The sequence below is a fragment of the Zonotrichia albicollis genome, chromosome 14 (genome assembly GCF_047830755.1).
Source record: "Zonotrichia albicollis isolate bZonAlb1 chromosome 14, bZonAlb1.hap1, whole genome shotgun sequence".
Lineage (NCBI taxonomy): Eukaryota > Metazoa > Chordata > Aves > Passeriformes > Passerellidae > Zonotrichia > Zonotrichia albicollis.
In genome coordinates, this window is record NC_133832.1 from 9,134,542 (window position 1) to 9,159,269 (window position 24,728).

General features: G+C 44.7%; 1 protein-coding gene across 2 annotated transcripts in view; it reads right to left on the reverse strand.

Annotated features, from left to right (window-relative positions):
* Positions 1-21,997, reverse strand: part of PAK3 (p21 (RAC1) activated kinase 3) — a 124,517-nt gene extending 102,520 nt beyond the window's left edge. The window contains exon 1 of one of the 2 annotated variants that reach the window (XM_074551485.1): positions 21,625-21,997. The gene's annotated coding sequence lies outside the window, so the exon portion shown is untranslated. The remainder of the gene's footprint in view (positions 1-21,624) is intronic. The other variant, XM_074551480.1, reaches the window with a different exon arrangement.
* Between the last annotated feature and the right edge of the window lie 2,731 nt (positions 21,998-24,728).

Sequence of the window (24,728 nt, forward strand, 5' to 3'; positions counted from 1 at the left end):
ATGCCTAAAATTATTCTAAGCTTTATTATTTAAGCTTTATGCAATTGTACTAGGAGTTCAAAAATGCTGAGGGTAGGGGAAAGGAGCATTCAAGAAAACCCAAATTAAGGGAAAAAAAAGTCAAACACAAAAGAAATGCTTTCTTTATAAATAAAACTAGAGTTTTGATTGCTTTCCACTTGTCTATCAAAGAATAGGCAAGTATTTTATTTCAATTATGCATAATTTTCTGCCTAAGCCTTTTGGGGGGTAATAAAAAGTAATTTTCATTTCTGCTTTTTCAAAGCACAGCTGCTTGACATGCCTCATGAAAGGTGCCTGGTGTGCCATTGCCAAGGCTGCCTACTGGGTCACATGGTGAATGTCTGTCCAGTGCACTCCTGGCTTGAGGGTACCTCCGGTTTTCCTGTGTGTTGTGGAAGTCATGGGACTAAAACTGCAAACATCCTGTCCTTCTCAGGCATACAGAATGATCAGTGAAATCACCACACATAGTAAAGATACTGCAAGTGCATTAACAGCCTTCCCGTGAGTCCCTGATTTCCACTTAAATAACCAGTAAGTTCTGCACTCTACTGCTGTGCACACAAGTTCTATCAGACTTTGCAACCAAGTCAAGATTTTCAAACAATCCAGGGAGCCATTATGGAAGCCAAAAAGCAGATTGAACTTTTAGATCAAAAAGTCCTGTTCTACACATGAAAAATTTTATTGCAAACATACTCACCTTCCTAAAGGAGCCCACACATGCCCCAACAGTTCACCCTGAGTTAGGAAATTCCCTTTCACCAGCACTCTGAGCACACGTGCTATTGCTTTCATCAAAAGAAAATTCAGCAGCCAGGAAAGGAGGGGGAAAGGTATCAGTGGCAGGGGAGTTTGTCAGCTGCAGAACCAGAGAATAATTTCTAAACCCCTCAACACTTCATCAATAAATGTGTATTCCCCAGGAGGTGGAGGTCCTGTCACGGCCTCTCCATCAGCAAGGAGGCAAAACCAGGCCTGCTGAAGGACAACCAGGGATGGGAATTCACCTGGCAGAGTGCACAAAGCACAGCAGCTGAACAAAACTCAGTATGGAGACATCCTGGGATTCATGTCATAACCTGGGCACACACTCAGCCCCCAGCAGTGAGGGGCAGGGCAGGGCTGGCCCCACACTTGGGCCACATCCCAGACCTTCCAAACAAAACAATCTGGTGCAGGAAACCACCCTCCAGCACTCACAGAGAACAAGGTACAAAATCCAAAGCCTTGCCAAGTGAAGTGTCCAACAGGGAGAGCTGGAAATGGAAACCAAAGCCAGGTTTCCAATGAGCATTTGTTTACAGTGTGGCAAGAGCAAGGCAACCCTCACCCAACCCTCACTGCTCCCCCTGTCACATATCTCACCTCTCAGCAGGTGCCTCTTTCCTGGAAGAGGATGGATTGAAGAGTGAAGACACCCCTGCTTTTCCTGCCTCTGCTACAGCACAACAACCAGAGAGGCAGCAGAGGACCAAGCAGAAGGAAATGACCTTTAGTTTGCCCAGTAGTCATTGCCAGCACCTCCTGCAGCTTCCCACTCCACCCTGGGCTGATCCCAAGTACCCAACTGCCTCAGCCAAACCCCTGGCCCTGGGAGGAACCTGCAGCTCCATCCTCAGGGAGCTGTGAACTGAAGGGTCTGATCCAAGTGCCTTCTACACAGGCAGATTCAGACCCAAATGAGCACCCAAAGTCAATCCCACACCCTGGGCTGGTGTGACAGGAGCTGTTCGGGCCCAGGCTGCCTTGGCAGCTCTTCTGATGCCATGAGTGAAGAGTCCATAACCTGAGGAGTTGGTCTGAGAACTTCCCTTCACCCCACTGACCAGAGGGGGTTTGCAGGAGGTTAAAACAAGGACCTGGACAAAGGAAAATGAAAATCAAATGACAATGAAACATAGAAAGATAGGAAGAAGGGAGACATGGGATGCATGACTAACATTTTATTGTCTCTACCTCAGTTTGCTGTCCCCAAAACCCTTCAGTGTGGCAACAAAGCATTTATGGCCCACTCCAAAGCTACCAAGAGCAGAGGGAGTTCTCTCACTGGGTTGGCAGGGCTCAGGTTCACAAGGCAGCTCCAGATGGGTTTCCCTGAGGGTGTGGGCAGGACTGCTGCCAGATCTCAGAACTTCACCCCTTTCCCTGCTAGAGGGCTGGGGGCAGCACTCCCACCAGAAGCCTCATTAGAAGGCTCTTGTGGGAATGGCAGATCTTTCCCTGTGGATGCCCAGGAGCATGGAGCATCCTCCTGATAACAAAGCCATCTCTTTCTCCTTCAGACATCCTAGGCATTTCCCACAAGTTCCTGTGTGGCTCAGAGCAGTTACCTTTCAAAGTAGCATCTTTTTAATTTGCTCAAGGACACTTCATGGTGCCATTAGAATTTCTCTCCAGCAAACATGCTATTATACAGCTTGGAAACTTAATTAATTAAACAACATGTATAATTTCTTTCAACAGCTAATGCAGCACAGAGGAAGAGATCTGCCATGCTCTTGGTTACTTCAGTGCCACTTTCAAGAAGCTCTGAAGTCTCTGGGCAGAGAATCAGCCCTGTCCTGTCCCCCTACTACATCTCTTATCACCATGCAGAACAATTCTGTGCAAAAGGAGATCCTCTCAAATAGCAGATTCTGGAGCCAACAAGCCTCACAACTTACTGCCCTCCACATTGTCTTTGCCTTAGAGCTGCCAAAGCTGTTAGCACTGGTAAAATTTTACTGTGTTCTCAAATCTCATTATGTGGTTTTCCTTGAAAATGCCTCTTGGCAGACAATTCTTGTAGTCCAGTCCCTTGTATGCAATAAGGTCTTCCCATTGCTACTCATGGCACACTTTTCAGTTTAAATTCCCCCTTTCTTTCTTAAGATAAAATAGAGAAGGAAAGAACTCATCAGGTTTTCTAATGAGATTCTTCAGACCTCCTCTATTTCTCTGCAAGCTTTAGAAGTAGGTAATGAAAATATGAAAAATTAGCAAACTGTAGTGCATTTGCTACAATTTTCTGAGACTCCAAATACCAATTTCCATTTTATCCTCATTTGGATTTCTCATATCATTACTAAAAACAAAGGGTTAAATCCATCTCCAATTATTTTGCTTAAATGAGGAAAAAAAAAAAAAGGTCAGTTTTGGGGGATCAATGCTTTGCTCCCACAGCACAAACAACTCCACTCAGCAGTTGGCTAATTTATCATCATTCATTTAAAAAGAAGCTTTATTGGAAGCGCAATACCTTTTGTTTCCCTGGAAATGCAGGGTTTGCCTTTCCTCTCCCACACAGAGTGAGAGAGGAGAGAGCAAATCCACCCAAAGTGATCTGACAGCTCTCAGTGTTACTAATAATACTTCAATACAAGCAGCTCCCTGATTGTATCACCAGAAGAAGTCACTGATAAAGAACACCAAGAGGCAATATCCCCTGTGGAGATTGGGAGCATCAGGTAAATTCCTTCCTTCTGCTCTTAAGCGCCATGGGCTTATCAGCAAGGCTGTGAGGACTGTGCTGCCTTGTCGGGAGAGAATCTGGACCAGCTGGAGCAAGAGACAAGTGAATCATCAGAACTGAGCCGAGTAAGTAATTTAACTGAAGCCCAGTTAGTTGCACAGCATTAGTCACACAGGAGGTTTTCCTCTCACAGCTGGAGCTGGTGGAGAGCACAGCTGTGGAGGATCTCTGCTGGATCACACAGCTGGACCCCCACACTACACACAACCAGCAAGGCAGATGTATTTAGTAGTCACCTCCACACACCTGATGAGATGAATCCAAAGAAAAGCTAAAGTCCTTAAGGTTCCACCTCTCCCAGAATCCTCCCTTGAGTTTAAACAATGCTGTAGTTCAGCAAAACATTCAGCACTGGTTGGACACCAACCCTGTCTGCAATGAGAGGAGCAGCTTCCCACCACCCCTGTGCCATGGCCAGACCTCACCTGAGCCCCATGGAAACCCTCTCGTGCAGGGAGCAGTCCCAGCTGTCCTCCCCACCCCTTGGAGGGGCTGGGAAAGCAGGAAATCTTCCTTGCTCTTCTTTCAATAAGCTCTCTGTCACAAACCCATATTCCAAGGACCAGGGGGAGTACTAATTAAAGGAGCAAACATGCCCTGGTTTTGAATGTGCAGGCAGTTCAGGGACACAGCCTGCATTTCCAACCAGCTGGCTCCTTGTGGGGCAAACAGCTGCTGGATTTTTCAGGCTTCATTGCCTGTCCAACCCAGCACACTGAAAGAGACTTCCACCCACCAACACATGCAAGACGTGAACTTCTCCCTCAAGCAGGCACATAAGCCACCCCTGTAAATGGGGTCAGTGTTAATTAAACCACTTTAAGGCCCTTTATGCAGAAAAAAGAACACTTTTCACTTTCTGTGGACACAGTTTCATCTGCCAGCTACCTTGTACAGAACAGCTCTCTGCTTTCACTTGCAGGGAGAGGGGGTTTGGGTCCCCTCCACACTCAGGAAGGTCCCCAGCAAACAAGAGAACACATGGGTGGAATTATCAGCTTATTTCACTGGAAAGCATGAGTACAATTGAGGAAGGCACTTATTCAGAGTACTCTGATAGTAAGGTTTTGGATTGGCATTGTTCACAGAGGGCCTTTTGGGTTTGGTGTATATATATTTATTAGAAAAATGAGCATGTAGAACACAGAACATGCACCCACAGTAAGGACTCTCTTTACTGCTATTTACACACACACATTTCTATTGTATTCACTCAAAAAACAAGTCATCTTTTTTACCCATCAAAAGACCTGAAAAGCCCAGTGATCATACTGGAAAAATGTTTCTATTACAGGATCTTTTAAACATAAAAAGTAACTCAAAGCAAAGAGTGAGCAAATTGGTGACTTACTAATTTGTTGCAAAAAACTCAAACATAGAGCCACATTTCACAACAGGCCTACCTGCAATAAAAGAAACAAAAGATACAGATTCCCAAAAAATTATGTTGGGAAATTTCTCCCCTTTTACTTTTGTTTTATGATTTTAGGTTATTTTAAAATTACAGAACATTCAAAGCCTTGAGTACTTCTTTATCTCCAGTTATTTGCTGGCCTTGAACCTGAACTTTCAAAAAATCCTGCCTTCACTGTAAAAAGACCAAGAAGTGTAATTACAGGGAAGTGTTTTCCTTAGATTAAAGTGCAGCAGAGATGCAGCACTGCCATCCCAGCCCTGAGTGTGCTCAATGAGGCAAACTCCACTGGGAAGAGTACAAGGTTCAATCAGTGACCTTGGGATAAAAACTGGAATACTACTAACCACAGCCACTTAAACATCAAGAGTCAGGATTAAAAATAAATACACACAAACAGCAGTCTTGGGGCTGGGGAGAGAGAAAGGGGTCTCCTCTTTGGTTCAAATTTCCACTTACTCTTCCATGGATGGGGAGCACAGGAAATTACTTCCTTATGGATGCTGAGAGATACTCCTGAATCTGAGAGTTGAGACCCAAAGGAAAAACCCAAATCAGCCACAATTGTAATAAAATAACACTTCAAGATGCAAAATTAAGACTTTGCACAAGTATCCACACACCCCCTTTTCCAAACAAAGACAAAATTCCCAATTTCCTCAGCTTTACTTCAGAATATTCCCCAGAGAAAGATCCTTTCTGACTTCTCTTTGCTATCAATGTTGTTTTCCTCTGCTTCCCCCTCCCTTTCACCTAATTTGTTCCTTAGATGTAAAGCTCAGCTCTGCTGATTTCATAAGCCGTTCATAATATTTTTACTTTAATGTTTTACATTATAAAAGACTGTGAAGAAGCCTCTACTGTTATTTCTTGTTTCTGCCTACGAGACAACAACGTTGCTTAGCACAGTGCACATTTACCACACTATGGGGCAGGTATGGCACAGCTCTGCCTGTGCCCCATATCTGCATTTCTTCTCTCCACCCCCAGCTGTGGATGTCTGACTGCTGGACCCCAGGCATGATTTTAATGGGTGATTTTTATAGGTGTGACAGCTGGAGTAAAGTACTTAGCACTTGAGAAAAGCAGGTCTCTTGGCTCCAAAGCCAACCTGGGCATTCAAAAATCATTACTCAGATCCTAAAAAATAATGAGATTGGCTTAGCAATAAAGATGGGTTTAGATATTAAAGGTTTTATTTGCCTTATGGTGTTTCTGCCTTTTGCATCTTCTAGCCTTTTTTTTTTTTGTTTTCAGCAAGGAGAATTAGAAATTGTCTTTTAAATGAAAACAGAGATTCTTCCCATAAATTACCTGACTTCTGGAGCTAGGATCTCAGGAAAAATATTCAACCTCATCAGACTGATGGCTCACAGAAGTGATTAGCAGTGCATATCCTCATTAGAAGCACATTTTCTTTGTACAGGTTCCTTCCAGGTAAAAAAGGTATCAGAATTGTCTTCTCCCCTTGTGGATGCTGTTACCCAGTCTCTCAGAGTTATCACAAAGGGGACACCTACATTCAACAAACAGGCACGTTTGCATTTGGACTTACAGACCTATACAAAATCTATTTCAGAGGAAACCTCTTATATCATCAGAATTGTCACACTCACTTCATGCAGCCTGAGACATTAGAGGGTATCTGTGCCCTTTGGCTGTGTGAGAGACATCAAGGCTCTCCTAAATGCACATTGACCAGTTCTGGATGCAATGATCATCAAGGATTCTGAAGCCTGGCTCAGTTCATGAGACCTTGATCCAAAAATTTCCAAAGCTCTGGGGAAAGTCTAAGGCAAGATTTGGCTTTGGGTCTTAGACATTTTGAGGGTGGGAGAAGAGGGAGTAGAACATTACCTGTACGTATCCCAACCCATCAGCAAGTCTAAACCAACTTCATCCTTCCCTGGAAAGCAGAACAAACCAGCCCTAAGCTGATAAAAACCTACCAGACTTCAGAGAGGCTTATGAGTGGCACACTATGGATGGACTTGCAAGCTCCCTCTGGAATTAAAAAATGCAAATGATTCTAGAAAGAGGGGAAGATTTTAACATACATTAATGTATTTCGGACTTGCCATATTCTTTGAGTTCTGTTGTTGAATTCTTTTCTGGGAGAGGGGGGATGGCAAGGCGACTTATTGGTGTAAATAATCAAATGTAGGCTTGGCATGAGACAAGACTCCATCCCCACTCTCAGGATCTCACACTGGAAGGAAGGTCACACTTCCAGCTCCTCCCTTATCCTTCAGAAGTGACACCTCTGCCCTGCTTAGCAGTAGCCTGGCCAAATAGGAATTTGGTGCTGCCACATCACCCTGGAATGAGCAGTCAGCTGGTAACTAACCTGAAAGCTTCCAAGAGCCACCATGGCTGATTTCAAGCCATTCTTCCAAATCCAATTCCTCTTCCAAGAAGCTTTCCAAGAAGAAGAACAGCCAACATACCATTACCATGATGATGCAGAGGCCCACAGGCCAGGTGTGAGAACTCGGCAGCTCTTTTTTGATGCTTCACTTCCAAAACTATAACCAGAGTCAGTTTTGGCTGGAGGGCAATGAGGTTTTGGCTGGAGGTGGTATAGCTAAGGACTAATCATGTTCCTACTGAAGTTAATGGAAGTTAATTTCCCCATCATTTTCACCTGTGTTGAATAACTTAAGGACATTCATCTATCAGTGCAATCAGCAATGGAGTCATGCAAAGGTGGAGAAAATGGGACACACAGCCACTCTGAAAGAAAAATTCAGGAGCAAAGATCATCCCAACCCATCCTGCTTAGGATAATTTGAGAGGCCTATCTTTATGTAACCTGGTTTGGGAAGAGACATGCACACTTACTGCCTCCCTTTCCTCCCTGCAAAATCCCCATGCTGCTCTAACAAGAGTCCCCTAACAAAATAAGCGCTCACAGCTTTTCAAAGGAGGCATCATTGCCCTAAAATAAATAATCCTTTAAACCCTTGTGCATTGCAGCACTTGCTGGGCCTTAGGCAGGGAGAAAACAAGACAAACTGCAGCTGTGAAATATGAAGTAGGACAGGAATGAGAAAACATTCCTTTCTCCTGGGGAAGCAAGTGTTTTGATCTACCAGTTTAAATGAGGCCTTGCAAATCAAGAGCCTCACACACACCCAGAGGAGGAAGAGCTCTTGCTGAGCTCCTGCAGAATGGAGCTGCCAGCAGAAGGTGTCCCAGCAGCACCAGGAGATGAACAAACCAGCAGGAAGGAGGGGAACTGCAGTCCTGCTCTAACCAGCTCCTCTGCTGTTTCTGTTTCATTCAGCTCTCCTCCTTGCCTGTATTCTGCTATGATCTTTTCTGCTTAGAAAGGAACCATGACTGTGCACAAGTGCAAGAATATAAATCGTGTTACAAGATGTTTCTTAAGGTTTAAATATGTTTCAATCTGCAGGTATAGGGTGAGTCCTCACAAGAATTCTGGGAAAAGAGAAGCTGGTGATTTGTTTGAGAGCATTCTCTCACTTTCCAGCCAACTCATCCCAACATGGCCAGGCACACTCAGCTCAGGTGCTCTATTGGAAGCACTGGTTTTGCAAGGTAGGAGGAAGGCACTGCCACTGCTGTTACAATGAGCAGCTGCCAAAGTCCACCCACTGCATCTTGCTCTATGTGATGTCTGAAAAGGGGTGCAAGAACAAGATCCAACCTCCTAGAGCCAGTTCCTGGTTAACCATGAGGCTTTGAGTCCCAGCTAGGACACTCCACCAAGCAGCAGCAAATGTCACTGTGATAGGAGAGAAGGACCATTTTTCAAAATATTTGTGATATCTCACAAATATTGGTTCCTATGTAGGAACCAAGTATCTTGTTCAGCTTAGTTCAAGTCAGAGATACAAACACAATTGTAGGCAAAACTGAGCCACTGTCAGCATTCAGTGTCTGAGAGCCACCCCTGTCCTCTGGCCTCCCCAGCTGTCCTTCCTATAACAAGGGGAACAGAAGACAACCTGTATCTGCTGACCAGGGAACAAATGGAATATATTTGGCAATAAGTTAACTCAGCTTGAAGGAACCGATATTAAGCATTCCAAAAGCAAATAATCACACTCTCTAACTAAAGTTGTCACTCTAGAGAGTCTTGCATAGAAGAATGAAGACTTGCTCATTGTAGTCCTGTCATCTCTGAATGTATCTCTCTTCACAATTTATTTTTAACTTCTTTAGACACAAACTTTCACTTGCTGTTGTTTGTGTCCAAGTATAAACAGGGCCTTTTTGAAGATGGAGACTTCCAGGCCGTGATAAAGGCTTGGAAGGTTGTCTAGCACTGCTGCAGTCTCTCCAAGAGCTTATGCAGAGTCCTTTGCAGAGATGTCATTCCACAACTTCTCAAAGCACCTCAATAGATTTTGACAGATATTCCTACACCTCATGTAAGCACCAGCATGCTAGCAGGACTGTTTTTCCTACCCAGTCAACAATGAAAACATAAGGAACACTGCACTGACATGTGCAGACACCAGCTCTTCACTTCTAACAATGGTTGCTTCTGGTCATTTCTGATTTCCCTCACTCATCAGAACCGAGTTGTTCCTGTCACTTATCTTCCAATGGAATGGCACATTTTATTTCTAGGGAAGAAACTAAAAATATATTTCAAAAGTGTTCAATCAACCCTGTCAGGATCATTTCTGTCAAGAGAAGAACCAAGTAAGAACACTAGAACTTGAAAGGTTTACTGTTTCACACCATGTACTGCTGTAATTATCAGAGTGTACAGGCAAGGTACAAGCAGAGCAGAATTTTTCTGCCAACCACTAAAAGAAATTGGCATCCCAGATGATGAACATTTCTTTAGGCCCTCTCTCCTCTGCATTTCCACATGCCCTGCAGATACCATTCAGTCCCAGCTTGTGTGACCTGAAGATATTACATACAAGACTTGATAAGAAGACAACTATTCTGCTCCATGGTAATTTATGAAACTTCAGTAATTCAGTGTATTTTATAGTGAAAACAAACCTATTCTGGTATTTTAATGCAGCAAAATCATTTTGAAGCATCATCCACATTTAAATGGGAATCTTTCCAATGAAGACAGGTAAACCCAGAGATTATTGCTGGAATGTGACAGATTCTAACACTTGTCCCTGATGTGAGATGAAATTGTCCCGACAGATGTGGGACTGTGAAACTGTCATACCTGGTTCAATGCTTGCACTAGCTCTGCATGACTCCATAGGGCCACATTCATGAGCAGATGCACCTTTGTGCTGAACAATTCCATGTGTGCAGCTGGCAGAGCAGCAGCCCCTGTAACAGCCTGGCAACACTCCTCTGGTCAGGAGGGGCTCTACTTCACAAGGATTTGATTGTCCTCAGTCACTGAGAAACTGAAGAGTAGCCAGATATCTGTAAGCACATCTTATGTGCTCAGATCTCTGCCCAAGTTCAGCACTTCAAATGAGAAGAGCCAAAGGGGACATTGCTGTCAGCTTTCCCCCCATTATTCTGTAGAATGCCACATCTCCCCTTTCTTCACTTCTGTTTTACATCAGCATTCCACTAAGACAGTGTCCTAAACAAGAACTCAGAAAGTAAGGAAGATGGATTCTGTGATTCTATTACCCAGAGTGATTTCTAGGACAACCTTCCATATCCTAACGTTCTACTTCATCCTCGAGATACAAATATTTTTTCCTCTATGCATTTCTCAAGGACTTCCTTCTAGATTTTACAGCAAAAGCTATTGAAATACAGATTCACCCATAAACTTCATGGAGTACACACACTGTTACTCTCCTTTCTAAACTATACACATGAGATCCACCTCTGCTGAGGTGAATTTCACTTGATCTTGGCATGACTTACACAAATGCTGACACCAAAAAGAGGCCTGCTCCTCATTGCATTCATTTAAGGGAAAGAGGCTTAGCTTTGTATCTCCAGTGCTTCCAAAATAAGCAAAGGATAGTACTGAAGAACTCTGCTGGCTCTGCTGTACTCCAAAGCACCTGAGACAAGGATGAGAAAGAACCAGCACTGTGCAACAATTCCATTCCACAGTGTAATTAACTCTCATTTTCCCTGGCCCTGGAGTGCTTGTCTCCTTCAGCCATAACTGAAAGAAACAACAGAAAGCTCTGGAGGCAAGGGAGGGGACAAAAGTAGCTGCTGAAAGTTGTTCTCCCTGTTGGCTGTATTGCTTGTTAGGCAACTGGCTAATTTTTTTCATCACAGAGGTCATCATAAATAAATTCTGCATACAGATCAAGTTGAAACAGAGCAATTAGGAGAGTCAGTCCCCAAAATTACACTCTCACTGGATGACCCAACATCCAGTGAGATCCTTGGGGGACCTGTTCCATGCCCATTCTGACATAAAATGCTCTTTCACTGGGATACCACAAAAAGCCTGACATCAGGTGAGACCACAGCCTGTCCCACTGCTCACACAGCCTCACTGCCTCCCCACACCCTGAACGCTCCCAGTTCCCCCTGCACCCCAGTGTGGGCAGTTTGGGGCTGAACCTGGCACAGCCCCAGTGCTCCCAGGGCTGCTGCAGGCTTGGGGACACAGGGCACAGCATTAGCCATGCCCCACTTCCCTCCCCTGGAAAATGGAAGGAAGCCACGATTCTATTTCCTAGGGAAAGCTGTGGACTGGTGTCACCTCAGGAACTGCCCTGCACCCCTGGCAGGGATAAAGCAGGAGATGTGCAGGTTCTGAGCTTTGTGTGCTCTGCCCCTTTCCAGACTGCAGGCCCAGCAGGGCAGGAGCACATACATGGCTTGCTGCCTACCCGTTCAACTGTCCTGACTTGTACCTGGGGAACTTCACAACGAGCAACATAAAGAATTGTTTTCTAATTAGCCATGCACACCAAAGGAAGAACAATGTAGCTAATAAGCACAAACAGAATCACCATTCCCTGAGACTTTATTAGGTACTTACAACTGAGATTGTAGCCATTTGTCCTGACAACAAGCTTAGGCAAAACTGATGCATGGTGTCCTTCAAATCTCAACTGGTTTAATTAGACTAGTTGAGGATATTTGATAACTCAGCCCTTTAGCCCCTCTAAAAATAATCCCATTGTATGTCTTATTTATTAATTTTTTATTTTTATCAAGATACTATTCTGTTTCTCTAGGGGGCATTTGCAAAAGTTAAAATGTAGAGCCAGAAAATAAATCCATCCAGTACCTAATAAATCCATCCAGTGCCTAAATGAAATGACCTTCCAAGGAAGTAAAACCCCATCACCCTGAAAAGCCAGAGAGGCCTTTGTTGAATTTGCTGAAGGTAACTCCAGCCTGAAAGATGGCATCTCTGCCTGAGAGGTTGGAAAAAGTGGTGGCTATCATGTTTGAGTGAATTATTAAAAGTGACAGTTATCTCTGTATGCTTACAATTGGAACTTCTGATTTCACAGACTATAACAAATGCACTGCTGCTGTTCTGAATGGCCTAGCATTAATAAAGCAAACCAATTCTGAGTGCCCAAGGCCGGAACCTCAGGGACAGCAGATGGTGACCAGGCCAGCCATTCTCACATTAGCATAAGAACAGGATGTAGTGGGTCACAGATTGCCTTTAAGCAAGCTTTCAGTTGTCCACACAGTCTCTGCTTCCTACCAAATGAGACAACACCATTGTTTGGGATTTCTAATTTCGGTAATCGGTGCCTCATGACATAAAATGTGTTTCACAAACAAGGCAAGCAATAAGGAAATCTATCTCCTTTGTAACTACTTGCACTCCATAACAACCTTATTTAAACTCTGCACATGCAACAAAAGGAAATTAATAGTCCTGGTTCATGTGTGCTAAAACACTTTGATCAAATTACTTAAGAGCTCCTAAAATTAGACCTTTTTTTCCTAAAATTCCTTCTAATTTTGTGAGCAATTACAACTGTAATTTCTTGTAAGCACAACTGGCATATACATTGATTTCCGAACTGATGCTCTCATTGAGAATCAGAGCAAATCACAAATAGAAAATTGGAAACTCTGCCTTAAATTCTTTGAAGAGTATGAAACCCATATGCTTACCTGGATTCAAAATTAAGACTGTCCTGATTTCAAAAGAGGCAAAACTTCACCCCATTCCTAATTTAAGCCTCAGAGTTAAGTAAAATACAGCTGAGGACTGGACTCTCCAGAGAGGAGGTCAGAGTGAGACTCAGGATATCATATGCAAACTTTTATAAGATATTTTGTCCTTTCTAAACACAGGTAAGCTCCACGTTAAATAAAGTCTCACAGAATGTGTGTTTGATACCTTAATATCAATAATGAACAAAGCCTTTTGTGTTTACATGTCTGTCTTCTTGGCTGTGTTAACTCAGATTTCTGAAATAATAAATTAATAATTAACTTCAGATTTCTGAAAATGTGACTCTGTATTCCTCCTATTTTGTGCTCCTTGGACAGGGATCCTCAGTTGAATTTGTTTCCTGTTTATTGACCATCAAGGGAATGCTTCAAGTCTACTCATTATATCATCAGTCAAATCAGATCTGGAAAACCTTGAGGAAGAACCCCATTTTTGAAAAAACAGAAAGCACATTAATTGAGAGATTCCCTACTACCTCACAAGCTCTCTGCAAGAAAGATACAGAATGGCAGAGATAATTTCTTTTCTTTTTCCCTCCATCCAAGAAACAGGAAGGAAAAAAAGGGGATGTTACTTCCACTTCCAAACTGAAAGGATTAAACATGAGTTAAAACAATCCACACACATATTGTGTGCCTACATACCTCCTCCTTAGCACTGCACTTACTCTAGAAAATTGCAATCTTGGCTTCACCTGCCTGGATCCCCTTTGAAATCCCCACGATGGGAACTTTTGAAGCAAAGACTGGTACTAAAAATCTGCAGGGTGCCCAATAGATGGTCAACCTCATTCCAAGTCAAAATGCAAAGCTCCAGTGGTGACAGTGCCATGGGTTCCCTGGAATGGATCTTGGCAGGCTCAGCCAGCCTCCAGCTTGCCAAGCTGCTCTCCCCAACGAGGAGCCAGCAAAGGCAAGGACTGCACACCACAGGCACACCCCAGATTCCACACATGGCTGATGGTAAGGCAGCTGAGAATTACAGATTTACACACAACACAGACTGGCACAAAGAACAGACGAAAATCTTTTGTTGATGTTGCTGTTCTTGTTTCTCATGTAACACAGTTTTCATTCCCTAAAGCAAATGTATTAATTGCCAACTGAAAATAAGTCATCTCATCATCTTACTTGAATAAATACCAGTAATTCTGGAGCTTGACTGGAAAAATCAAGAAGCCATATTTGAACAGTTAAAGCAAATAATTATTCCTGTATCTTGATCAGCACATTTCCTTCTCTATGAACTACTTGAAAATGATGAATTCTCTAGAAACTTCCTGGAATTAAGGAAAACTTTTGAATAAACTGGAAGATATTTTGGGTCACATGATCACTGGACTCCACTGAATTTTCTTTATGAGGGTCCCTTCCTGGATGAGGTGTTCAGAAGATGCCTGAGGATTTTGCAGTTGATAGATGAACTATGAAAAAACACCAAGGGGAGGAACTAAAAGCTGGTTCCTTATGTAATCTTGAGCAGAGCTGCTTAGGGCTTATTTTCTGAACTGTTTGGCTTCAAGAATTTCAATTTCTGGGGATGGAATTTCTAAAAACTAGACCAAATGAGAATTTACAATCTTGCCACTGGAACCTGGCCCCCTGAAAAGACCCTCTGCTTAACACTCAGTGTTGTTTAACAGAGAGAAAATGTAAATCTAATAGCACTTCTTGACTCTACCTTTGGGGGAAGAACTTTCCACTGCTGCAGGTATCTCCTGGGTGGCTCTAGAAGGAGAGAGGTAGAAGAATTATAGTAACTTGTGCTGGAGAGGAAGTGTCATCTTGTCCTGCCAGTGCTAAGACTTCTTACACTCATCACAGAGTGAGAATAAGTGAAAGAAGGAAGACAAACATAAACATTACGGTAAAACACTACAGAAATATTTTACACTGCTTTCAGGATGTATCTTTATAGCCAGAGTGGGGATGTGACTGTAAAAGTATTATTTTAAAATGTTCTCTAATATCTAATTTATTCTTCTCAAATTCCATTGGTGTGGTCTACAGAAAAAATCCACACTGTAGCCAAAGCACTGCAGGCAAGTACTGGATGTTCTGTAAAAACATGAACAGTTTTTTGCCTGCAAATCTGCTCTCCATCATATTTCTCATCTTCCACTCCTCAGTTCCCAAGATAATAGAATTTCCTCAGTTCTGTGGTTACCTACAGTTTTCTCATGGAAACAAGCCTCGAACACATAATGAAGAAAACAAACAACTATCAAAAATCCCCCAAAAACAACCCTTTAGCTTATTATTCCCTTATTCTTCCTGTGCAGGCTCAGAGCCAAAGACACTCCAGCCATCACTGGGGAGATCAGTGGTAAACATCATTAGCAGAGGAAAAATCTTAAAATAAACAGGTCTTCAAGGTATAATTTTCCCCCTGATAAACATTAAAGAGGGGCAAAGCCAACAGACCTCTTTATCTCTCCTCTTCATTAATTAATAATATAAGCACTAATCTGAAAACAAAAAGGACAGTTTCTTTGATCCTATGGGAAAGCCCCACAAAATAACCAAAAGGCTCCTGCCCCATTTGTCACATGGCTGCCACGATTTGCAGGTGGTGTGGCAGAAATGAAATCCCACACTGATGAAACCTCATGTGGGTGTGAGCTCCCCCAGTGCACTCTGTGCTGGACAATGGCCGGGGCAGACCCCTGTCTGAAGTGCCCTTCTGAATATGCAAGAGGAGGATATTCCATTTCAGTTCTTGCAGCTATTAAGAAGTCCCAGTGAAATGGCCATTACAGACCTGTCAGGCCAAAATGTGCTGCACTTACAGAGCTTTTGTATGATTTGCCTCTAGCTGACTGTAAAGAGTGAGGATGATACATAGCATCCTTTTTATAGAGATCTCAAAGAGATAAATAAAAATAGTTTTCTATCTAGAAGACGCAAAGTGCAGGTAGGTTAAGTGAAAAATCCAGTCTCTCACAGCAGGGCAAGAGGAGAACTGGGGACAGAATCCAAATCAGCTGATAACAGTCCTGTGACCTGAGCACTAAATGGGCATCTTCCTGTACTTACAGCCTCTTTCTCAGAAAAGTTTGTCCTGCCAAGGTGTTCTCCAAAGAGTAACACCGGTCTGGGAGTCCTGCTGCAGGAGGATGAGCAGAGAAGGCTCCTTCAGTAACAGCCTTTCCAGGGCTCCTTCCAGAGCTCAGAGATCTTACTGCCTTCTTTGGTTTTGGGCTCTTCCTGACTTTTAATTTAATCTGAAGGCTGTGATTCATTGTTACTCAGCAATAAACTGTTTTCCTTAAAATGGCTAATCAAACTTAGATGAGGCCCTTGAGCAATGGGAAGATTGATTAGATATATTAAAGGTTAGGTGTAGACCAAAACTGTAGACCAGGGCATAAACTCCTATTGAGTTCCATAGAATTACAAACTGGTATTTCTACACATATCTTTTCCCCCTGCTCTATCCCATATTTTTATGTATTTGTGTAACTACTCCAGCATCCTGAAAGAGGGAACTGGTAACCTCTCCCATGCTTTGCTTAGCTCCACACCCTACACATTGTAAACTAGTTAACATGGCAGAAAAGCTGCAGTGTCACAGACTCTGCCCTGTGCTGTACGTTCACCCATGGGAGGGATGAAAGGGATGTTTCTGATGGCAAGGGCTGGGAGGTGGGCAAGGAAGAGAGCTTGTCCTGCAGACATTCAGGAGTGACCACCTGTGTGTGAAAGAGAAACTCTCAGCAATGTTTAACTGATGGTGCAGACCTGAATCCCCCACTTGAACACTTATGTCCTTAGCAATGCTTGCTTTCTTACTCCCTTACATCTTACTGAAGATGCTGCATCCTCCCTAGATAGCCTGTTGTGGAATTTACTATAACTGCTGCTGGAAAGCATCCTTAAATTGATAAGGATAAGGATAATTGATAAGGAGTTATGATGTGGGGAAATGAACTGACCAGCAAGTTCCTGTTGTATGGTCTTTATACTGTCACCTGAGCCACAGAGGACAAGTCATGTCAGGCTAGAACAGCAGAGCAGGTGACCTTCAGACCTACTCTAATATTGCAGTCCTTATGCTACCACCAAAATAAAACATTCACACCAACTGCCAGACAGCAGGTCAGTTTTTCCAGCTGATCCTCTGTCTTATTATGTAAGAGACATTGTTTGATTGTTGCTCTCTGCTAACCTCCGCATAAATCAGCCATTACCAACTAGAACAGAAATTGTTACTGAAAGTCAGTGTTACACACCCCCACTGTGTACATCAAAGTGCATTAACCTGCTTGAGCCTATTGGAAAAGGTTTGATTAATAAACTCCATATTAGCTAACAACAACATAAGAGAAAGGATGTGGGAGGGATGGCAAAAGTTAAATACAAATTTCTCAACTTCAGAACTCATAAATGGTTTATTTAGGAGAGGGCATTATCCTTTATTTCACCTACAAAGGTGTTTTTATCTCCTACACAATTTAATTTCTGGTTTGCTTTGGCTGACACATGTTCACAGAATCACAGAACCACAGAATATCCTGAGTTGAAAGAAACAAGGATCATCAAGTCCAACTGGCCCTGCCCAGAACAACCCCAGTAACCCCACCATGTGTCTGAGAACGTTGTCCAAATTGAACATTGGCTTCTTGGGCTCTGTCAGGCTAGTGCTGTGACCACTTCCCTGAGGAACCTGTTCCACTGCCCAACTGCCTGGTGAAGAACTTCTTCCTAATATCCAGCCTAAACCTCTCCTCACACAGCCTCATGCTGTTTCAAAGCCCTTGTCTATGAGACCTAGTGACATGTGAGGCCAGCACAGATGATCCATACCTTCCCTTTCCCTTTCCCACAGAAATTTATAACTCCACAGTGTGTGATGCTCATGGGCACAAACTGCCTTGCAGATAATGCTGCCACTTGATGGTATCCAAGGTTTAAAATTTGGGAAACTGCTGACACTGGTCAGTGACTTTGCTCGGGGCACACTTGGTGTCAGGGAAGGAAATGTCTTACACCATACAAATATGACAGGATGGATCCATCCCAAAATCAAATTAATCCCTTAGGGGAAAAAACATGCCAACAAATGGGTTTCATTACTGAAACTGCAAGAAGCTCCTGGAAAACCCCACAGGTAGAAAAGGGGCCACATTAATTCAGCACTCATCCAGTCCAGTGACACAGTCCACACTCTGTCATATTACTGCTGCATTCAAAGGCAGGATTTAGGAGACAGGTTCATTGCAAGGCTACAGCTGTGACCATCTTAACTTCACATCAGAGTAAACCACATGGAAGATCTTAGCCTTAGGAATGCTGCCTGTAATGCAAAGCAGCTACGAAAAGGCCCTTTTACATCTCTTCTATCCTCATTCTCTCTATATATCAACCTATTTATGTATATACTTCTACCAACCATGAAGGTAGAGAAGATGGAACCAGACTTTTCCAGGAGGTACAGTGAAAGGTAACAGACACAAACTGAAACATGGGGAATTCTGATTATAAATCTTTTTTTCATGAGGATGGTCAAACACTGAAATTGCATCAGAGAGCCTGTAGGATATTAGTTTCTGGAGCTATTGCTAATTTAACTGAACCAAGCCCTGAGCAACCTGCTAAAAATTGGTCCTGCTTTCAGCAGCAGGTTGGACTATATCAACCCCATGAGTCACATTTATGCTAAATTATTGTGTGATTTTTCCTGGGTAAATTTGGAACCAGACCATAGGTCCTTAGTAAATATTAATGTACTTCTATAATACTTAAACTGACCCTCTGCACTGATCAAGAATGGAGACAGGCTGCCAGTACTCAGCTAAAAGAAATAATGGCACTACCCACAAAATACCCACAAGGGCCAGCACCCACACTGGAGAGCTCTACACTCAGAAACCTCCTCCAGTGCACTCAATGAACACTTCATCCACCATGGACTCAGTGTGTCCAGGGAGATTCTACATATACCCTGCTGTGCTCAACAGACCTGTGACTATAGACCCCTGGTTCCACAGTGAAACCTTCTAGAATATGATGCACTGAAAGAAAGATTACCGGGGAGTTTAAAAAAAAAAGAAATCTTACAGGATCTCAAAATGTATCTTATTCTATCTGAAGGGTTAAGGCTTCAACTACGAGGATAATTTCAAGGCACTCAATCTGAAGAGAGTACTGTGAGAGACTGAGAGTATTTACATATACTGAATTAGTTATGATCTGATGATTTAAAGTGATATCTATTGATGCCCAAAGGTATTTTTGGGCCCATACTTTCTTCAGTGACTGTTTTTATATAGTTGTTTGCCAACTACTGACAATCTGTTTAGAAATATCAAGGAACATGAAATCTGGAGGTGTATCAGTGTGTGAGCGTCCACTCCAAAACCTCTGGGAAAATAACCTTCAGGGATGGCAATCGGCCAGAGAAGCAGTTTGAAGCCAGCTAAGATAAGAATAAATATTCATGGCAGCTAAGGATTTTGCATTTAATACCATTCTGCTAATGCAGATAAATATTCAGATTTCCCTGGCTTCTGGAGAGTAAACCCAGTTTTAAAGAGAAATCCACACAACAGCATTCAAATACCATTACAACTGCTGGTGAGGGGTTTGGGTGACGTGGTACCCTAGATTTTACAGACCAAATGAAATCTCAGCAATTTAAACATCGACATCAGACAACAGATGCAGAAGGATTCATGCTCTGTATCACTGCTGCCTGTGGCAGAGGGATGGCTCCACCTGTACCATCCTGTGCACCACCACGCTGTACTTCTACCTTTCTTCATTCAGAGGGAAAGCACCTCTCACTTGTTCTGACATCTTTGCATTGAATACTATCATCCAAAGTTATGATTTTACTGCTTTTACTCCTACCCATGTGTCTCTGTGCTAAGGCAAATGTTTCTGTGGTATAAATCCCAAGCTCACAGTTGAGTGTAACTGACTACTCAGTTTACAGGGAAAATACACAGCTGAATTAGAGTTAACCATGCTATTGCAGCTATCAGTCTTGTTACAGCAGCAGCTCTGCAGAACATCCCAACCAGGCAACACTTTGCTCTCCAGCTGACCAAGAAGCCAGACTTGCATCCTGTCCCCACCACAAAGTTACATCACATGCAGAAGAGAACTTAGAATAAATTATTCAAAGGGAAGCAGAATCAAAGAAGATTATTTCCCTTCCTCTGCAGATTCACAAGCAGTAGAATAACTTTGTTCTACAGCCCATTATTAAAACTCTTCACAAGTAACCACACCACATGACACTTGCACCCCAGCTGGATGCTACATGGGGCTGTGACTGCAGGACCACTGAGAAGTCACTCCACTTTCTCACACATAAGTTAGGAGCTTAATTCAGAACATAATCTTTAAACTGTTTCCAACACACCTTCAGGCTTCATGAAAGGAAATGAGCAAGATGACAGATGGACCAGTTGTTTATTTTTTTCAGCTCTCAGACTGCTTTAGCTTACTGCATCTTATTCCTTCTGTGCCATACCTTAATTTCTGGATTAGAGTCTCTTTAGAGTGAACACTCACTCTTTCTCTTCCCTCTTCCCTCTTGTGACCATAGCTCTGTAAAAGGTTCAGAAAGGAGGGCAAGTAGCTCCTAAACAACTCTAGGTGTCACATTTCTGGCTGGAAAAAAAAGGCAAAAGGAATGGAATTGGAAGGGGAAGTGCAGGCACAGGGCAATGAGAAGGCAGGGTTTCTCTTCCCCAGGCTTTCACTAGTCTTAAGCAAATCACTTCCCTTATACATTGCTATACATTAAAGTAATATTAAATAGTGCAGACTTCTAGGGTTTCCAAAGTACAATGCTCAGCTACCAGTGTACAGGTTTGAGGCATCAAAGCACTCTGGAATTCAAGGTGTTAAGATTAAAAATAACAGGCTAAAAGTTGGGAAATGTTTAATATGTGAAAAGCAATGATCTCAAGATATTTGAATGGCAAGTCACTGAAGGTGCATCTGGCATGGGAAAGTGCAATCTATGGCGCTCAACTCGGCCCAGCGGGCAAGCAGCCCAGCTCGCCAGTGGCTCACACGAGGAGCCTGCAGCGCCCTTGGCTTCCCCTCGCCTCCTGCCCCCGCCAGGCTTCCTGCGCCCGCCTGCAGCGCCAGCCAGCAGCGCGGCATCCCGGTCCCGCAGCATCCCGGTCCCGCAGCATCCCTGTTCCGCGGCATCCCTGTCCCACGGTATCCCGGTCCCGCAGCATCCCTGTTCCGCGGCATCCCTGTCCCACGGCATCCCGGTCCCGCGGCATCCCGGTCCCGCAGCATCCAGGCCCAACCGGCACCGCCAGGCACACGCCAGACCCTTTTCCATGGAGCCAGTTCTCCCTGAAACCTCAAATAACCAGACCCCCAGCCCGAGGACAGGGGCCGGGGCGGTTAAAAGGCATAGATTTGGGAATTACCGGAGAGAGCCGGGTGCTGACAAAGAGCTCGGGGCTCTCCCCAGCCCCCCGTAAGCTGCAGCCCCGCACGGATCCCCGGCTGGGCTTTGATGCCCGGCTGGCTGCAGGGGGCCGCGGGCTGCCAGCAGCCCGCCCAGGGCACAGCCTGTTGCCGGGCACGCTAGGTACAAAGGCAAAGCACAGACCTTCTCCCGGGCCTCTCCGCGGGGAGGCTGCGCTTGTCCTGCCGGCCGCGGCCGCGGTGCCGGCGGGGAGCTGGGGCCGGCCGCGGTGCCTCACCGGCTCCACATCGATCCGCCCGCCGCCAGCCTCGCTGCTCTGCTCTCCACCCCCTCCTTCCAGGGGGACAAAAACGGGGCTGGGGGGGACCTTTCTATTATTATTATTCTAATATATTCTGGGGGCTTGTGGTTCCTGCAGCCAGGCGGAAGTGAACCCGCTTTCGCCCCCCTCCTCCTTCCGCGATGCTCCGGGGCTGGATGCGGGCGGCCTCAACAGCCCGGGGTCCGGTCCCGGGGCCCGGCTGCCCGCAGCCCCCGAGCGGCAGCAGCGTCCCGGTCCCTTGCTCCCCGGGCGGGGTGGGCAGGCGGTGCCGTGCCCGAGAGGCAGAGGTTACTTGGGAGGCTAAAAGGAGCGAATAATTTTCTCCACCCCAGTGATGGGCGGGCTGCCCGGAGCCCGCTGAGGGCAGCGGTGCCCTCAGTGACGCGCGGTCACAGCACCAGAGCGAAGGCTACAAAAAGCACCGAATTATAAAGGTGTCCGCTGGCTCCGTAGTGACATCCCGTGGTGCGGGGACACTACTGCCGGTGGCCGGCTGAGCCCGGGGCTTACCCAGGCCCCCGGAGCTTTGCGGGGTTCGGCGCTGCCCGCCGGCCCCGTCCGGAGCAGCCGCGCACCCCGGCCGAAGCGGCGCCGGGGGGTTCCCGCAGCAGCCCCAGTCACCATCCCTGACTTGCTGTGAAACCGGCCTTTAAACCGGCTTGCTGTGAAACCGGCCTTGTGCTGCTGCAGCAGGGCTGCGCTGCTCTCGGGCACTGTGAGGCTTTTTGTTCCTTACAAACGTGTCACATCTTCACAGAACTCCGGAGAGCAGCGACGGTTCCGAGCTGAACTGTGCCGCTGGCTTCACACCTAGGCTGAGGGGCAGAGTGAGAGACACCAAATGAACATCCGTCTAACGAAGGCAAATGGTAATTTCTTATTTCAGCATGTGCCATCATGTTGAATCAGACTTGCAGAACATCTCCCCTAGCCAAGAGGCACAATAGAGATGAGGTGGTGAAACTGTCCCTCCCTAAGCCTTAGCTACTCTAGAGAGCTCTCCTATCCATCTTCCTGGTCACACAACACAATGGGATGCTCTGATGGCCTGTGGCAGAAAAGGCAAGAAGAGAAAAGACAGTGAAAAACACCTGAACTCAGGGACCAAACCTGTCCACAATCAGGAGGAAAGTGTGAAGTCCACACTTAGGCACAGCTGAGCTGAATGGATTCCAGCTTACAGGATGCTACTTGTAATGAGGACGTGGTGGCATCAACCCACAAAAGCATTGGCAAGCTTGGTAAGATCCATGCCACTGTGTGCAGAAAGCTCAGATTGCCCAGACCAGAAAGATTAAGGCTAGCCTAGGCAGGCCTGAACACATAGCAACTGAAACTCCTGATAATTGTTCTGTGGCATATGGGCGCAGGGTTGTGTGGGTGTAGATGGGTTGTAAAAGGCTCTTCTGAACTCTGCTACAGGAGTAACTCACATCAGATGATGCACATGCTCACAAGAAATGACTGGGACACTTTACTCACATCTCTGTTGTCCCCAGAAGTCAACTGCTCTAAACACCAGGGTGGAACTGAAACTCTATGAAATTCTGTCTTGTGGGAACAGTGAAATGGTCAATGAAGCTGGTATCTCTTTGTCTTGTTGTCTTGTCTTGTTCAGGACCTGCCATTCTGTGCAGACTCACCTCTGTGCTCAGTTTTGTGTTAAACATTTCCTTCACGTCCCAGCAGTGGTAGTTTCTTGGTCAGCTGCTGCATTCGTCTCACAGCCTTGGGGTGTCTGTGTCCTCCACATTGCCAGTGGATGGCTGAACAGCCATGTCAGCAGAAATGCCCTCTGCCAGGTGGGACTGGCCAGAAGATTGCACCTCATCCTAAGGAGCGCATGCCTGGACACACTGCTGCATAAATTGTGTCTTGCAGCTTAATTACTGCAATTCCCTGTGCTTTGAAATAAACCACAGCAGGTGTAAAATACAGCAGATGTCTGCATAGCAAAGAAGAGCAGTGGTGCTTTGCTCACCCTAGATTCTCACCAAGAGCAGACTTTGGTCTTCTTTTCTGATATTCAAAGCCTTTCATAATCTTCCATAGCCAGCTCCTGCTGGAGCACTGCCACCATTGACAAAGGGGTGAGAAAAGACTGTGGGAGTTCCACATTTCCCAGGCAGTATTTATGCACTGTGGGACTTAGTTTGCCTCACAGAGATAGAAATAACCCAGATCTGAGTGCAGTCAGAGGCAAAGGCAAAATTTCTCTCCTGAGCTTCATTTCTTCACACACAATCATGCAAAGGAGGCTGGTAGCCAGCCCAACAAATTCTATCCCTATAGTCCAATCAAGCTATTCCTATTAGTGGCTAGATAGAAATGTGAAGGAAAGGATTTTTTCTGTTTTAAAATACTTGGGAGGTACACAAGTCCTACAGAGACGGGAACCATCTAAATATATATAAAGACACAGTGAGATAAATTAACCCATCTGTTGTAATCTAGTAGTTAAATAAAGCCAATTCTAAAAAATCAACAGTTTCATGAAGCTACTAAAGCACTATTGATGTTTTCAAGTTTTTAAAATTCTTCAAAGTGTATGAATGTAGGAAATCAAGCATCTCCTGTCAGATTCCTGAACTGCATGAAAAGGAAGAAGGCTGTGCGTGAAGCTGATGCAAACAAATCCGTGGTGTTATTAAAGCAAATTGCCACTAACACTCTAACACAGACCATTGTGAATTGCTCCTCACACCCCAAGACACATTGCTGATTTCCATGGTATGTCAACACACACATCCATCACTATCCTTCTTCCATCCCAGGGATCTCAAAGCACCTCACAGATGGTGCTTAAATGAAGGCCTAAAACATCCTCACTCTTTTTCCTGTGAGCACAGAGATGTGCTCACCATCCAAGAGGAAGTATTAAAATGACTGGAAAGATGAAACTGTCATATCTGCACATATGCCTTGCTCTTCCAACCACATAGCACTTCCAGCACTTCTGCTCATA